Source organism: Delphinus delphis, chromosome 2 (assembly GCF_949987515.2).
Source record: "Delphinus delphis chromosome 2, mDelDel1.2, whole genome shotgun sequence".
NCBI classification, from domain to species: Eukaryota; Metazoa; Chordata; class Mammalia; order Artiodactyla; family Delphinidae; genus Delphinus; species Delphinus delphis.
This window is the reverse complement of record NC_082684.1, coordinates 9,700,604-9,717,667: the sequence shown is the minus strand read 5'-3', so window position 1 is coordinate 9,717,667 and position 17,064 is coordinate 9,700,604. Positions and strand designations below refer to the sequence as shown.

General features: G+C 47.8%; 1 protein-coding gene, 1 long non-coding RNA gene and 1 other non-coding gene across 5 annotated transcripts in view; all 3 read right to left on the bottom strand.

Moving 5' to 3' along the window:
- The window catches only part of SYNE3 (spectrin repeat containing nuclear envelope family member 3), a 90,491-nt gene extending 90,248 nt beyond the window's left edge, over nt 1-243 (bottom strand). Inside the window, exon 1 of the mRNA XM_060003967.1 lies at nt 155-243. The gene's annotated coding sequence lies outside the window, so the exon portion shown is untranslated. The remainder of the gene's footprint in view (nt 1-154) is intronic.
- A 6,855-nt stretch (nt 244-7,098) lies between these two features.
- Nucleotides 7,099-16,936, bottom strand: LOC132420015 (uncharacterized). 3 transcript variants are annotated; one of them, XR_009518296.1, is made up of 3 exons: nt 16,401-16,936; nt 15,382-15,567; nt 7,099-12,683 (listed from the first exon to the last, which is right to left on the bottom strand). It is a non-coding gene; the product is annotated as an uncharacterized lncRNA (long non-coding RNA). The 3 variants fall into 3 exon arrangements; XR_009518298.1 differs by having other exon boundaries at nt 7,099-11,898; XR_009518297.1 differs by having other exon boundaries at nt 7,099-11,895.
- Nucleotides 15,876-16,150, bottom strand: LOC132421445 (small Cajal body-specific RNA 13). Its single transcript, XR_009518693.1, has one exon. It is a non-coding gene; the product is annotated as a small Cajal body-specific RNA 13 (non-coding RNA).
- Nucleotides 16,937-17,064: the final 128 nt, after the last annotated feature.

Sequence of the window (17,064 nt, the reverse complement as noted above, 5' to 3'; positions counted from 1 at the left end):
GCCAGGGCCCCCGCCCCCGAGCCGGGCGCGCCTCCCCGGGTCCCCTTGACTTTCAGCGACCCGATCCCTGAGGGACGCGCCACGGCTGGGCCGGGGGGTTGAGGACCCGACCCTCTCGGTCCCCGTCCCGGCCTCCCGGTCCCGAGCCACTTACCCGGCCGGGAGCTTGCAGGAGCGCGGTGCCGCGGGCACTCCGGGCAGAACCGCCCTACCCCTCCCTGCGTCCGGAGAGGCTCCGGGCTGGGCGGGGCCGGGGCGGGACCCGGACACTCGCCCCCGCCCCGCCCAGTCCTCTGGGGACCCGCCAAGGGAGCCGCCCCCAGGCCCCGCCAAAGTGGCGGGACGAGAGAGGGACGCGCCGGGCTCCGCGTGCTCGGCGGAGGCCCCCGAGGCTCGGCCCCAGTCCGGCGGACGGAAGGAGCGCTGCCGTGGGGGGTCGCCACTCTCACCCCAGGCCCCGCGCCCGGGGCTGCCCTCTCCGGCTCGGGAGCCGCCCCGAGCCCCGCCCCGCGCCTGCCTCCGCCCGGGTCTCATCCTTGGGGGTGGCGCGGAGCTGCCGCGCCCCGGGGGAAAGTTCGATCTGCGGACTTCCTCTGTGCGTCAAGCCTTGGGGAGGAGGCTGGGGACCTGGGAGGTCTTGCCCTCTGGGAGCCGAGATGGGAGCAAAGGCAGGGGCACCCCTCCCGGAGGCGCGAAATCCGAGGAGGAAGTGACACTTATCAGCCAGCCTGACAGAGGGGGCGCCCCATCCGGCCCCTCCCACCCCACAGTCCCAGAAGCCACCGTGCGAGGGATCTTCGCGCCCCCGGCTCGGACGGGAGACCCCCAGGATGCCGAGGGGGGTGAGTCACGAGGAATGTGAATCCCACCCATAAACAACCTCCTATAAACCCGAGGCGCTAGAATGTGCCTCCCCTCGGTCTCCCCGCGCGACCCGCCCCCCAGCGGACACTTCCTCCCACGCGTTCGCAAACCCCTGATCCAGGGACTCCAAGTCTTTGGTTCCTTAGTGAGGCTGGCCAGCCCTCTATCAGTGTTTGTTGAATAAATCAGTGTAGAAATCAGCGTCCTAAGAGAAAGATTAAATTGTAAAGCAGGACCAGATAGTAATTGTGTGTGTGTGTGTGTGTGTGTGTGTGTGTGTGTGTTTTCCAAATGCAGGGCAACGTAGAAGGATGCCAAAGCTCAGCGTTAACGCTGGGAAGACCTAGCCTGAGCTGAATGCCTGAGTGTCAGCCACACTTCCTTAACTCAGAACCCATTCACTCAGTTATAATTATTCACAGGGTCAGAGGAGATAACACACAAAGGGCCTCTTTCATCCTTGCCCTTTGATTGTTCGAGGTGTCCAGTTATGTTTGTCATTATCATCCTGACTCCAGCTGATACGCTGCTGCAGGCTTTGGGGTTGCAGCAGTCTAGCTGAAGGTACAGACAGCGGTCAACAATTATTATAATACTGGGCATCTGGATAATGTGCTTTGCTTTTCCAAATGCGGTCATATGTATCTGCTCGTGAAATCTCTGCAAAGATCTCCCAGGTAATTAAGAAAAGTTTCCTGAGTTCTCTCATGACGGAAACAGGTCAGGTGATGTGCACGAGGATGAAGACGGATCCACCAACGCTCCTGAAAGGGTGAGGCCCTTCAAGTCAGTTTCCTGCAGTGAGAGACAGTTTGACGCAGTGGGGAGTCAAGAGCTCAGGCTCTGGTGCCAAACTGCCCAAGTTAACGACTTTCAGCTCATTACTCAACTTTAGCTTCCTCTTCTGTTAAATGGGTCTAATAGTAACAACCTCTCTTGAATGGTTTTGTGCCTGGTATTGTGAGCACCCAGCTCACGTGAACTGCTCTGGAGATAGTAGGATCACTGTGGTTCCTGGGAAACAGCTATTTAGTCTTTTTTTTTTTTTTTTTGCTGAGCCATGTGGCTTGTGGGATCTTAGTTCCCCAACCAGGGATTAAACCTGGGCCCCCAGCAGTGGAAGCTCAGAGTCCTAACCACTGGACCGCCAGGGAATTCCCTATTCAGTCTTTCATCAGACATTTCCTGAGCGCCTACTATGTGCTAGTCCCTGGGAATATGGAGAAGAATGAGTCATTCTTTCGGACGATCACCCGAAAGGAGGTCACAGGGCAGTGATTCTGTGTCCAAGGGGCTGTAGCCTGAACAGGGTAGTGTGGTACACAGATGGACTGTTCTTCTCACTACAGAGCACCTGTCAGAGCTGAGAGACCCAAATCCCAGGCCCAGCTCTGCTGCTTGACTGAGGGAACCTTAGCAAGCCGGGTAACCTCTTAGAACCTTGGTTTTCCCATCCGTTAAATGGCGATAGCAATAACATTTCATAGGTGAGAATACATGGGATAAAAATATTGTATAAACTGCAAAATACCATGCAGACGTTACTAGTTTTATTATTAGCTTGACCCTTACAGGGCCTAGTGCTTTCAGTATAGTCCTCCATTGCTTTCCTTAAGCCTGACATAAAAACAGGAGCTTCCTTTTTGTTCATTAGATGGCAGTCTTTCGTCTGTCTTTTCCCCCTCCAGTCCTACTGTGTGCTCGTAGGGTGAGCGGATGCACCAGCCTTGTTTGATAACCTCTCTGAGTCGGCTGCCTTCCCCACTGGCAGCTGCCACCCAGTAACTGAGTTGAGGCACCCCTGCCGGATGGCAGTCATCTCAAGCACTAAGTCCACGTGGAAGGGAAAAAAGTTGAATAAACAATGCGGGAGAATGGGGGAGTTTGCAAGTAGGAAGGCTATAAAAACTTCGTCTTCAGCATTACCCACTGCTACAGAAAGGAGTGGAAATGAAAGCTTATCTGGAAAGAACATTCTGGCAAAGGCAGGCGGGAGAGCCCCTCTGTCATCTCTGCAATTGAGCACAGGAAACCCCACCCAGCCTCCCTTTCAGACGTGGCCCAGAGAAGGAGCCACAAGGAGGCCCTAAAATGATGCCGTTTGGAAACTGACTCATTTGGCGATGGGGGTTGTTTGTGCAACGTTTGAAGAGTCTCCCCAAGAGTGAAATTTTTTGTTCTTTCTCCACGTCTCTTCCCTGTGGCCAGCATCTCTACCACCACTCACCTGGAAGCAGGGGCCAATTTAAAAGGCCTGGGGAGGTTATTCAGGTCTGTTTCACATTTGCCTTGGCTAGCTAGCCTCAACAGCAATCCTCAAGTCTTAGTTTGTGTGATTCTTAGTTGTTTGTGTGTTCAGTCTCTACAGAAAGATAACAAGGAACGCCGGAATGGCTCTTCTGACTAATTCAACCCCTCATGTGCGAATGGGTAAACTGAGGCAAGAGGGCAGGAAGGAAGGACCCTGCCCAGGGTCCAAGGGTGGTCATTGGTGTTCTGGAAATTTATGTTTCCATTTCTCCATCCCTAGCCTGGCTTCCCCCTTGGTGACGACTTACCTAGTGCTCTTGGCTAAGCATAGATGAAAAGCTTGCACTGGGGTAGCCATTTCTGTGACGCCTCATCAGAGATATCCCAATCTGGGCGTGGACAGCTGGTTCTCATCCTGGCTCTGCTCTCATTTGCTTCCTTCTTTGTTTCCTCCTTTGCCAATTCTCCTAGTGTTAGTCTGTCTTTTCCCCCTCCAGTCCTACTGTGTGCTCGTAGGGTGAGCGGATGCACCAGCCTGGTTTGTCAACCTCTCTGAGTCGGCTGCCTTCCCCACTGGCAGCTGCCACCCAGTAACTGAGTAGGGGCACCCCTGCCGGATGGCAGTCATCTCAAGCACTGAGCACGGTAACTGGAGTAATTCAGGCTATTCCGCTACATACACGAATTATGCTGCTGCTTTAAAAATTAATTTTATTTAAGTATAGTTGATTTACAACGTGTTAATTTCTGCTGTACAGCAAGGTGATTCAGTTATACATATATATACATTCTTTTTCATATTCTTTTCCATCATGGTTTATCACAGGATACTGAATATCGTTCCCTGTGCTATACAGTAGGACCTTGTTGTTTATCCATTCTATACATAGCAGTTTGCATCTGCTAATCCCAAACTCCCAATCCACCCCTCCCCCATCCCCCCTTGGCAACCACAAGTCTGTTCTTTATGCTTGTGGGTCTGTTTCTGTTTTTTTTTTTAAAATAAATTTATTTATTTTTGGCGGCGTTGGGTCTTTGTTGCTGCGCGCGGGCTTTCTCTAGTTGAGGCGAGCGGGGGCTACTCTTAGTTGTGCTGCGCGGGCTTCTCACTGCAGTGGCTTCTCTTGTTGCAGAGCTCGGGCTCTAGGCGCGCAGGCTTCAGTAGTTGTGGCACGTGGGCTCAGTAGTTGTGGCTCGCAGGCTCTAGAGCGCAGGTTCAGTAGTTGTGGCGCACGGGCTTACTTGCTCTGCGGCATGTGGGATCTTCCCGGACCAGGGCTTGAACCCGTGTCACCTGCATTGGCAGGCGGATTCTTAACCACTGCGCCACCAGGGAAGCCCCCTGTTTCTGTTTTGTAGATAAATTCATTTGTAGCATATTTTAGGTTCCACATATAAGTGATATCATATGGTATTTGTCTTTCTCTTTCTGAATTGTGCTGCTTTTATAAAATAAAAATATAACGTGCGTCAGAAGCACAGGACTGGATCCTGGGTTGACTGGGTTCTAGCCCTTGTTAATGCTGTTAATTAGCTGTGTAACTTTGGGTCACTTCTGAGTCTCTGACTCTGTGAAATGAGAGACCTGGAAAAGATCATCTCTAAGTTACTCCTCCCAATTTAAAAACCAATGTGAATCTTGATTGTACTGGATAATAATGTCATTTAGCATGACTGTTAAACACTACTATTATTATACTCCAAGGAATAAGTAATAACAGAAATAAAAATGTTAAGGTAAAGTCGCCATCTTTATTCCTAAAAAATAAAATCCTTCTGAAAGAGCCTTGCTATATTCCGCTCATCAGTGAGCAGGCCCATCTATTCTCTCTGCTTTTGCTTAAGGAACATCTTAAGTGGTTTTTAATTAATTAGATATTGTAGATTATAGAGGTAATTGTGGATTATTGTAATTGTGAGGTAATTGTAGATTATAAAGTTGTATTAAATTATACAGAGAGAGTCCCCTGTGCCTTTTACCTCGTTTACACCAATGGTAACATCTTGCAAAAGTAGCTGGTACAATATCGTAACTAGGATATTGACACTGATGCCATCAAGATACGGAGTATTTCCATCGCCACAGGGTCCCTCATGCGGCTCCCCCCTCCTGCCCTCATCCCCTCCTTAACCCCTGGCAACCGTTAACCTGTTCTCATTTCTACAATTCTGCCGTTTCAAGGATGTTATATAAATGGAATCATTTATAACCTTGGAATCATGTGTAACCTTTTGGGACTGGCTATTTTCACTCAGTGTAATTCACTGCTGATTCATCCAGGTTGTCACTGTATCAAGAGTTCATATCTCTTTATTGCTGAGTAGTATTCCATAGTATAGATGGATCATTGTTTGTCTAGCCATTTACCTGTGGAAGGACCTCAAGATTGCTTTCAGCTTGGGTTCTATTGTGAATAAAACAGCTATGAACATTTAGTACAGGTTTTTGGTTCAAGGTAAGTCATTACACTTAAGTTTTAACTGTTAGTTATAGTACCTGTATACAATACCACACCACCAGAATTTTTCCTGTTTATTTGTAGTGATGAACACACTCCAAGGATGTTGAAGTGTCTAGTAACTGCCCAGGACCAGGAAGTTGTGAGCTGTGGAAATTCAACAAAAGCAAACTACATGGTTCCTACCATCAGGAATTTACAATCTATTGGGGAAGCAACATTAAGACTGAAACATTTGAAATAACAAGACAGCGCTGCAGGTCATCGGATGCTAGACAGCACGGTACAGAATCGACTCTTAGTGGAATCCAGAAACGGGAGAGAGGAGTGAAGGCTCGAGTGTTTGGGGGAGGGCACTGTGGATAAGGTGAGACGTGAGCTACATCTTGAGTGATGGAGAATAATAATGATATTTACCATCTATTACGGGATTACTATGTGCCAAGCACTGTCCTCTGACTTTACTTATATTAACTCATTTAGTCCTCATCAAGGTAGCTACTATTATCTAATTTTACAAATGAGGGAACAGAGAGGGTAGTAACTTGCTCATCATCACACAGCTATCACATGACTGGCCTGGGGTACAAACCCAGGCACTCTGCCTTCAGCCTACACTCTTATTAATAATCACTGCCCCTTCCGTCTGCCTGGTAGCAATAGCGGAGGGCCATTTTCTGCTCATGATTAAATTCCAATCTGTGTCTTAGGTTATATTTTTACACAGAGCCACAATGAACCCCAAACATTACAGCTCTGGCTTCATTATTGTGATGCGTTCCTTATGGGTCAAGGTTACTGATGAGAAATTAAAAGTACTTTGCAAAGAACAGCACCAGCCTTAGTAACGGAAGAGAAAGTCTGCACATAATGAAGAGGACCAGCCTGGAGGTCTGCTGTGTGTGTGCGTGTGTGTGCGTGTGTATCAGGGAGTGTAAACAGCAGGGCTGAGCCCTCCAGTTACACTGATCACCTGCACATGCAGTGAGAAAAACATCAGAGCTTGTTTCATATGTACCATGAAACACGCAGGGCTGGCTGAGCTCATCTCGTGTGATGATTGTGGTTTTGAGTTCTCTGAACTGCTCTGTACCAGGGAAGTCACAGCCACGCTCAGCGATTTCCTTGGTGCTGAACACGGGAGATGTGTGATTACTCTTCTGTCACAGCCTTGACAGCTGCTCGGCTTTCCAGCTTCACTGTTTTGCCTTAAACAATGGCACGGGGCACACTAGGAACCCGGCTTATTTGTTTGTTTGATTTTGTTTTGAAACCTGAATGCAGCCGTGATAATGTCAGCGTTGCGAAGCCAGGGGTGGGTGGGGTGCGGGGGGGGGGGGAGAGGGGCATGGGGAGGGGGGAGGTGTCGCAGAGTGAAAAGCTCATTGGATGGAAATCTCCTGACGTGGTACCTCCGGGGCTAGGCATTCCCCAGCTGGCTGAGTGCAGGGCGGGTCATCACCCCTCCACATCTACAAAATGGGGCCAGTTCGTGCCCTGGGATCCCCGTAGGAGCTGTCATGAGGATCGCAGAGAATAAGGACCGTGAGAATGTGCTACAAACTTGAAGTTCTGTGCAAACGTGTGCTATCTTGGGAAATGAAACCCTCCAATGACTAGGCTTGCCAACCAAAGTTCATGGCAGACCAACTCAGGAAGAGGCTGTGGGTAAGGAAGACGTCTCCATTAAGGAAGAGAAATCTTTTCTTGTTTTTGCTCCCTGGAGACATGTTTTGGAAATCTGCTGAAATGTTCTCTCCTTGCTTTCGGCGGCCTTGGCTATTCTGAACGTGTGATAATATTAGAAGCTCAGTGTGATCGGCAGAGTGCCCAGGATGGGCAGCGGGGGCTCTGCGCCCAAGTTAGGGCAGGGCATTTGTGCCACTCCCATCACCATGCAATCGGCTGGGCTCTGCTCGGGGGAAACCCACACTTGGGGCATGGCTGGCCCCTCTACTGGACTGGCGAGGCTTGTGTCAAATAGATCCGCACACCTGTATGAAACCTGTTGCTCTCGATGACAATGCTTGGTGTTTCCCCAGCAGAGGCCATTTCACGGCAGGAGCTTCTTTCCAGCAAACCTTAGAATCTTGCTGCAAACTGGCCCCAGACACAGGCGGCACAAACGCTTTTCGAACTGACTGCCACAAGTCCTTGCACTGCAAGACCCTGGCACCTGGCCTGGAATCTTACAGAACTTTAATCCTCATTTTCTTCTTTGATGCTGTCGAGTTGGTGTGCAGAGAAAAACGGCAAGTGCCACCAAATGCACCTGCTGGCTCTTCAAATCGTGCTCAGCAGACAGAAGCAGCCCCCGTGAACAGGCAGGAGAGAGCAGCACGCACACCCTGTGTCCTTGGGTATTTCAAAGGTCCTTGCTGATGCTGCGCCAGCGGGATTAATTCACCTGCTTCAGCAATCAGGGCTGTTTCATCATCCCAGCTGAAATGTTTGTTTGTGTCACTGGCAAATCTGGGCAAAGGACTGGACCCTGTCCGCTCAGTTTACACTCTAAGATGGCCTGAAACACAGGTGCACGCCCACAGATAGCAGCCTGAAGACACTATATCCACTGGCCCAGCTCCTTCATGCTCCAGAGACTCGAGAGGTTCAGGGAGCTGCCCAAGGCTGGGGAACGCCCTCATTGCCCAGCCCACAGCCATGCTTCGCTTACCTCCACTGCCAAACCCAGGGGACACTTGGGTCCTTACCTGGCCTCTCTCGGCTTCTGACAGCCCTGACGGGGCTTCTCTCCTGCAAGTGCTTGCTCATTTCTCCTGCCTCCTTTCTCGTCTTCGGGCCTGTCCTTCCCTAACTGCACACATCCCCCAGCTTTCATCCCTGGTTTTTCCTTTTTCTTGCTCTCCCTGCCCAAATCTCTTTTACCATCAGGTCCAGACCTGCCCGGGCAATCATCTCCCCCAGTATTTCAGACATAACCTAATGATTTAGATAGATGCCCCTCAGATTCCTGGAAACTCAGAATGTTCAGAAGTAACCCATGACTCACCCCTTCAACCCTCCCTCCTCCTCCCCCGGTATTTCCCATACTCCTCAGCAGGCAGGAGCTCTAGCGGCTAAGCCAGAACCCGGGAGTAAGCCTGAGTCCTGCCCGCTTCTTCCCAGCCTCGTCCCCACATGCACCAGCCACCAGATGCTGTCAGTCCTCCCATCAAAGTGTGGAACGTGGCTTTTGCACTGCTGCCCTTCACCCCTAGCACACTAGCCAGAGCGTGGGAATCGTTCCATCTTACAGGGGTCTCCGGACTGGCCTCCCTCGGTCAGTCTGGGCCACCTGCAATTCACCAACATTCCTACCAGGCTCATCTCTCAAGAACTCTGCTGCTTACACTCTGTGATCTTCTCTCAACCCAAGGACAAAATCCTACTGCCTGGTGTGCCCCCAGAGCACGCCTGGGCCTTCATGCCTTTGCCCTGGCTGTTTCCTCTCCCTGGAATGTCCTTCTCTTTCTCTTCATTTTTTTTGTCCTTCCCTTTTAAATAGCAGCTCTTTACCTCTTCGTCAACAATCAGTTCAAACACCAGCCCCTCTACCGACTGGCTCTGACCCCTGAGGCCCTGACTGGCTGTGTTGGGGCCCACACCCTCAGCCCTCTCCAGTACTTAGTGACATTCTTGCATCTGTCCTCATCATAAGATGGTGAGGTCCCGGGCAGTGGGAGTGTCTTACTCCACTCCATGTCCTGCTTAGCACAAGCTCTACGGCCAAATGTTTCTCTCCCTCCTATGGCATCTGCGGTCAGTATTGTGAGTTTCACGCAGTTTGGGGTTTCTGAGATACTGTCCTGTATTGCTTACCATGTCACGTGTTCTCCATTCAGGAGTTATGCATTGAGCACATACTAAGTGCCAGGCGTAGTACTAAGGACCAGGGGTGAAAAAATGAGTTCTGTTGGACTAGAAGCTGATGGTCTAGTGGGCGGTAGGGCATAAAATTAAACTGTGATACACAGAAAACCCCTAAAGGGTTTCCGTCCCCAAAAGTAGTAAAATGGGGCTGAGTGGTAGGACGCACAGTGGTTATATTCTTTGATGACTGTGTATCCAGGGTTTGCAGAACTGCTTTATGCGCAGCTGTCTCCAGGCCTGATGGTAGCTGAGCTCTCAAGTCCTAACTGATTCATACAGTTTAGAAAAACCCAACTTTATGCCCATATTATTCAACACCTCACCACCTAATTAAATGTGTTAAGTATTTCTAAGTGCTCATCATGGACTAATATGAGACACATAACAGAAGTAGAATAGGGACTTCCCTGGTGGTCCAGTGGCTAAGACTCCGTGCGCCCAATGCAGGGGGCCCGGGTTTGATCCCTGGTCAGGAAACGAGATCCCACGTGCCGCAACGAAAGATCCTGTATGCCTCAGCGAAGATCCTGAGTGCTGCAACTAAGACCCGGCACAGCCAAATAAATAAAGACATAAAAATATATTTTAAAAAAAGTAGAAATAAAACTCTGTTTATCTGTCATAATGAGGGAAGAAAGTATTCCTCTGAAATTTATTTAACACAACCCCCTTAGGCCATGAGTCTGTATAATTTTTGTTGGCAATCTAATATATACTACGTTTCCTTGACTTCTTAACCAAAGCACATGAAATACCATTTCCTTTTCTGGATGATTTAGAATTACTACACAGGGCTCTAATGCTCAAGGAACTGTGACATGTGAGGGATGTTTCCCCTGCTTACACCAAACGCTTCCAGAATGTGACTTTTCAAAAAAAAAAAAAAGAGGAAAATCCCCAAATATCTGCTTCTCAATTTAAAAAAATCTCCTGTTAACCTGTTAGTCGTTGCTTCTTTCTGCTTTTAGTGCTAGCCTTTTAAATTTACTGCTCCTAATCTGCTGTGGCTGTAATATTAGAAAACTGAGAGAGTAAACCATTCCCTAAAGTTAGAACAGGACTTGGACGGGAACTGAGAGCCGATTCCTAGAAACCGGCTAGACACTGTGTGCACTGAACCGACAGCACTTACTGGCCCTTGCTGCCCCTGCTTCCTAAGTAAGACAGACTAGTGCCCCCTACCTGTCTCGTGGGGTAAGGCAGAGACTCATTATGAAATGCTCCAAGTTTCTCAAAATACAGAATGATTTTGAAAGATGATGGGTTATTTTTCAAGAAGGGATTAAAAAATCCCTTCAAGGGCTTCCCTGGTGGCGCAGTGGTTGAGTCCGCCTGCCGATGCAGGGGACGCGGGTTCGTGCCCCGGTCCGGGAAGATCCCACATGCCGCGGAGCGGCTAGGCCCGTGAGCCATGGCCACTGAGCCTGCGCGTCCGGAACCTGTGCTCCGCAACAGGAGAGGCCGCAACAGTGAGAGGCCCGCGTACCGCAAAAAAAAAAAAATTTAAAAAATCCCTTCAAGTAGGAGGGTATTATTGGCCCTGTTCCCCACCAGCCGGCAGTATGCATGAACCATCACAGAGCTGCAGCTCAGCAGTATGAAGAGATGAACCAATGGGAATAGCTCACCAGGTGGACTGACATGTGCTTAGTTACCCTAAGTGCAGGCCACTGGATGTCTGGAGAGGGGAGAAAGCCTGCAAGTATGTCACCTTCTCAAGGCTTTTGATACAAAATTTTCTTGGTGACTCAATTTTGCAAGTGCAGCCTATGCAAAATGCTCCTCCCTTCTTTTATTTATTTATTTATTTATTACAGGGTAACTGGTTTATAATACAGTCTTTTATTAAAACTCCAAAACTCTGGCTCACAGAAATTTGGTATCAATTAATTCTATCTCAGTAGAGTACACTTTCAAAAAGTGTAAAGTTTAGAATTAGCAAGTGGGATTTTTCTGGCCATAAGAGTAGGAAAAAATATTTTTTAAAATCCTCCAGTTTTTTTCCTGCAAAGGAAAATGAACAGTTAATGTCAGCCCATTTCCAACCCACTCCCCCAATCCGTGAAACTGGGGTCCTTTGCTAGCTACTTTGTTGAAGTAGGCTAGAGCAGTGGATTCCCATGACAGCAAGATTTAATTTTGAAGCCTGAAATTATGAAGGCTCAAAGGTTGAAGTGTGAAATGAAATTCTGACTCAACATAATGAATATTTATGGCCTTGGCAATACATCTTAGCCATCATTCAAAGGAAAACAATAAAATTTTCTCAGTGTTCGTCTGGCCGCAATCTCAGTGATTATCAGAGGAAGACACAGACTCCTGCCAACAGATAAATCTTCCTAGCAAGTGTGACACACAACAGTACTGGCTCCTTGCTTTCTGAATTCTGTGGTCTGGGCACCTTCTCAGAAGTCGCTGGAAATGTAATAACAGTTTGAATCATGGAATCTATCTGCTTGCAAAAAAAAAAAAAAGAAACATAACACAAAACATTAAAATCTTTCACTAAACAGACAGTTGAGGAAAATTCAACAATTCTTTTATCACCTTAAGTCTTAACATGTTTTATGATTACCACTTAATTCTTAATATTACCTGACAGGAGATATGATTTGGGCTCTTTCCCTCGAAATAAAGTTCTCAATAGAACAAAATCCAGCAGATGTCTGAGTTTAAAAGCCTATATATAGCCAGAGACTTCAGGCCTCACTGAGAAAAAGCAGCATGGGGACAAAAGAGAATGAAACTTCCAGAAGTGAAAAGCTATGGGTTATTTGTTTCCTTGGAGTTTTGCATTGAAATTGTTGTCAGTTTAGTTTCACAAAGCATAAAAATCACATCTGTATCCAATACATACATACCCTGGAGATAATTCAGGAATATTTAATTTTCTGTGGGACTTGCTGGCTTCGCTACGATTCCACAGTAAGATTTAAGAAGTGCTTGTGAAGGTAAAAAGAGGAACCCAAAGTGCTCAAGTCTGTCAAAAAGATGTTATTAACAATCTTTCTTTTTTTACTTCTGGTTCATTCTTTTTTTAAAAAAATAAATTTATTTATTTTTATTTTTGGCTGAGTTGGGTTTTTGTTGCTGTGCACGGGCTTCTCATCGCGGTGGCTTCTCTTGCTGTGGAGCACGGGCTCTAGGCGCGCGGGCTTCAGTAGTTGTGGCTTGTGGGCTCTAGAGTGCAGGCTCAGTAGTTGTGGTGCACGGGCTTAGTTGCTCCACAGTATGTGGGATCTTTTAGTGAAAAGAGAACTTAATTTAGGGACCAAAATGCCAGAGAACTATTATCCTAGGGCTAATGCAAGTTTCAAATGAATTCATGTACACAAAACCAGTTTGTTGTACTACACATGCATGCCAATATTTTGGGGGTAAATGTCTAGGAGCAGAGGAATAGAGTACAGAGTGATTCACTAAAACTCTGCAATCCTTAGATAAAGACATCTTGAAATAGGCATTACCTTTTGCAGATGTCACAAAGACATTTTTCACAAATCCAGGAAGGGGAAGATGTAAGGGGCAGAAAATTCCAAGGAAAATCCAAAAGAGCTCGTAAGTGATGCTTAGGACTGAAGCCAGGCCGCACACCTCTACAGTCCAAACCCCAGAACAGAATCAGGCTCTGCTGTGACATCCAGGCTTTTCATAAGTGCCTCTTCAGGAATCCATTTTCACCTGTATCTCCCACAGTGTGTTCTAGACTGAACTAAATTTACAGGATATCATTTCTCTTCATTTTACCCAGAGGAGGAGAGCAGGACCTTTGTGATAGAGTGGAAGGGGGCCCGAATGAGGTCTCCCTTCCTGCCTCTAGGCTGAGCCCACATGATGTGAGAACCTGCGATTAGCAAAACTGAGGCCACTCCCATGGCCAGAGAAGTATTCATAAACCCAGCTGTCTCGTCAGATAGAGGAAGTGAAGATCCCAAAGGCATTTCTTTTCTTTTCTTTTAATATTTATTTATTTGGTTACTCTGGGTCTTAGTTGTGGCAGGTGGGCTCCTTAGTTGCGGCATGCACATGGGATCTATTTCCCTGGCCAGGGATGGAACCTGGGTCCCCAGCATTGGGAGTGTGGAGTCTTAACCACTGCGCCCCCAGGAAGTCCCTGCAAAGGCATTTCTATCTTTGCATTACGGGTCAGCAAACATTTTCTCAGGGGGCTGGGCACTGCCTCAGTTTCTCACACATAACAATTACTTCTGAGGGAATCACGTTAATTCCAGGGTTGCAGTGATGCTCTAAAATTACTGAACAGCTAAGGGGCACCACAGAGAACGGTCTCAAGCTTCAGCTTGCGTCTGTGGAAATCTGGGTCTCGAATGCCATTTCAGCTCAGGAATGTTTGGTGGCTCAACCCGTTGTGCAACACCTGCAGCCACTTCTCTTAAAATGACGCTCGCAGAACGCTCTGGCCAGCTCAGACCTAGACGCTTCTGGGTCATGTGCCCTATGCACAACCACCACACCCTGTCAGAATGCAGCGTGACCTTTAGGACTGCAGTCAGGGTACGAAAACACTGACCTGCTAAGTGTTCAAGCAAAGTTTCATCTTAGGCTCAATAATCCTGACTCTTCATTTAGGGCTGATATATAGGAAGAAATGATCTCAAATTTATAAGGTTTTAATTATGGGTTCAACAGTGAATTTGCTTTTGGTGGAGTGGGGAGAAAGGAGAAATTTTACTATATATAGTAAAGGCTTATCTATAAATAAGCACAGGGAAGAAAAACACTTTTAGGATGCCTGAGTCAGCATGTTTACATGGTATGATTATTTAGTTTGGGGTCTAATTACACTTTGTGACCCCAAATCCTAGGATTCTCCTAAGTTTCCTGTAATTCCCACCCCTACCTCCCCATTAATGTCCACATGGGAGATCACAAACTGATAAAGATGGTGACTTCCATGTTCAAAACACCCAAATGGGGCTTCCCTGGTGGCGCAGTGGTTGAGTCCGCCTGCCGATGCAGGGGACACGGGTTCCTGCCCTGGTCTGGGAGGCTCCCACGTGCCGTGGAGCGGCTGGGCCCGTGAGCCATGGCCACTGAGCCTGCGTGTCCGGAGCCTGTGCTCCGCCAACGGGAGAGGCCACAACAGTGAGAAGCCCACGTACCGCAACAAACAAACAAACAAAAAAACACCCTAATGCATTTGAGCATAAATGCAGATTTCTTACAACTGTTTAAGAAGTGTATTTTTATCATACTTTCTCACTACAGAATTTCTAATGAGAAAGCTCGTAACTCAAATGCCACATCATATATAAGAAGTTGGTGCTTTGGAAGAAATATTTTGAACACTATTTTCTTCGATTCTTTAAGTCACTGATGTTTGGTGCTAATACTTGATGAGTGGTTTTAAGTCAAAGACAGAAAGCAGTCTGTTCAACACATACAACATTTTGCATTTTAGGTTGCTTTATTAGAAACTTAAATTTAGGTGCATTGTTTCAATTTCTTTGGTCTAGATACATGATCTTTTTTCCTGGCCTTGGTCGATACTATCAAAGCCATCCCACTTAGCTCCCTGAAAGAGCCCCGACTTGCTTTCCTTGCATTTCATGGATGTCCTTATCATACTCGACTGTACACAGCAACTCTATTATAAATTTGGAGAACACAGGCTTTGTATTCTTCCTGCTGAAGGACTACTCTTAACCTTTAATGACAGCTGTATTTTCTCAATTTAATAAAATGTCTGCCAACTGTACTGGCAAAGCCAGTATCACACACTAGATAAGTGACATGACACTCCCCATGACTAGCACTACGTCTCTGGATCCTCACATCGTAAGTTTGCAAATTCTTCTCCCTATTCCAGTTAACGCAAGAGCGGAATGAGACAGTTCAGAGTAGGCAATAAACAATTCAGGTTTTCTGGAGTGAACTGCCAATATTTATTAAAAAAAAAAAACTAAAACAAACTTACCAGAGCATAAATATGAGTAAAAGTTAGGTGACTTTGCAAATAATACAGCCCCTACTGTTAGGTGCACCAGATGCTGGACTTTTGAAACAACAGTTAAGCTTTGACATCACATCGCTTCCTGTATGTTACTGTCCTGTATATTTCTGTATGATGTTTGTTCCTCTGATTTACCTGGAATCAATGACTCTAGAGGGGAAAAAAAAGGATTCTTTAAGAAGCTGATCAATTTTGGGTCCCACATTAGAAAACTACCAAACATCAATAACAACCACGGGGATAAAACAAATACGTCACTGGGGAGCACTTCTGAGTAACATCTTGAGTTTATTTTCGTTTACTGGCCTCAAGTCTCCCGGTGAACAATTATTTGGAAGATTCACTTGCTGTCAGCACATGTACTAATTTTCTGATTTTTAAACCTGAGCACCTCCAAAGCAGAACCAGGTCACCTCCAGCCACAACTTTTTAAATACTTAGGGTTTAAAAACAAAGTAATTTGTAGCAGTACTTAGTGTCCAACAGAAACCACTCCATCTGTTAAACAACATCTGACTGCAAAAGCTTCTCTTACTGTCGGTTGATAGATAATGACATGGCACAGCCATTATCACCGTGGCAACAGTAATCGGAAACTATCAGAGGAAAATTGCACATGGCACTGCTGTCCCTTGAGCAGCCATGCCTCAGCTTCCTCTGGAGAATGCTTTCTCTGCAAGTCTGGTGTGCTCTAGGGTACCACCAACCCAGCACCGCTCCAAGACTACAGACCACGTGGCGAGTTCACTGAGCCCCGCTCTTCTGGGATCATTCTTTCCACCAATGTGAGCACCGCTAGGTTCCAAGCACTGTTCTGCGTACTGAGAATACAATAATGAATGAAGCTGACAGTCTGGGAGGGAAGTCAATAAACAAGTTAACAAATATATGTCAAGATGTACTAAGCACAATGGAGAACAGAGAAAGCAGTGGGTCTAGGGAGGCTTCCCTTCCCTCCTCTCTACCCTCACATTGATTTGTACCTGCTTCTCATTTCTCAAGCTCTGGGCACAGGTCCCGCGCCGGCACCGTGCCTTGCACGCAGCAGCTGCTCAGAAAACGTCTGTCGAATGAACCAATTCCTTTCTTAGTTCCCCATTCAACCTTTCCTGGGCCCAAGCCTAGGGGCTTAGGTCGGCTGGAAAGTCAGCGAAGCCCCGATCACACAGACGAGAGCTCTTTACAAACTTTAAAAATCAAAGTTGTTTTAGTGAAATAATCGCGCTGCAGAGGCGGGAACCACGGGAAGGGGTCTGGGCCTCTGCTCCCACGGGGGCAGCGGGACCACAGGAGGGCTGCGACACACGGCCCGGGCCCCGACGCCGTAGCCCCGGGCAGGCCTGGCCGCCAGAGCCCGGCGCAGTCCCTGCTCTCGCCGCGAACAGCCGCGGCCTTACTGAAGCTCCGGGAAGCTCACCTAAGCCGGGAATGGCGGATCCAAGCCTGCTCCAGCCCCCCCACCACCCGGAACGCCAGAACCAGCGGCCGGCCAACCGCGCTGCCGTAGCAACGCAACCTCCGCCCGCACCGGAACCGGAACCTTCATCTGGAAGTGACCCCTTCCCGGCGTTCCGCGGAACGACGAAACCCCGCCCAGCGCCTGTCCCAAGTCCTCCCGGAGCGTCCCAGCAGGCCCGTCTACCCTTC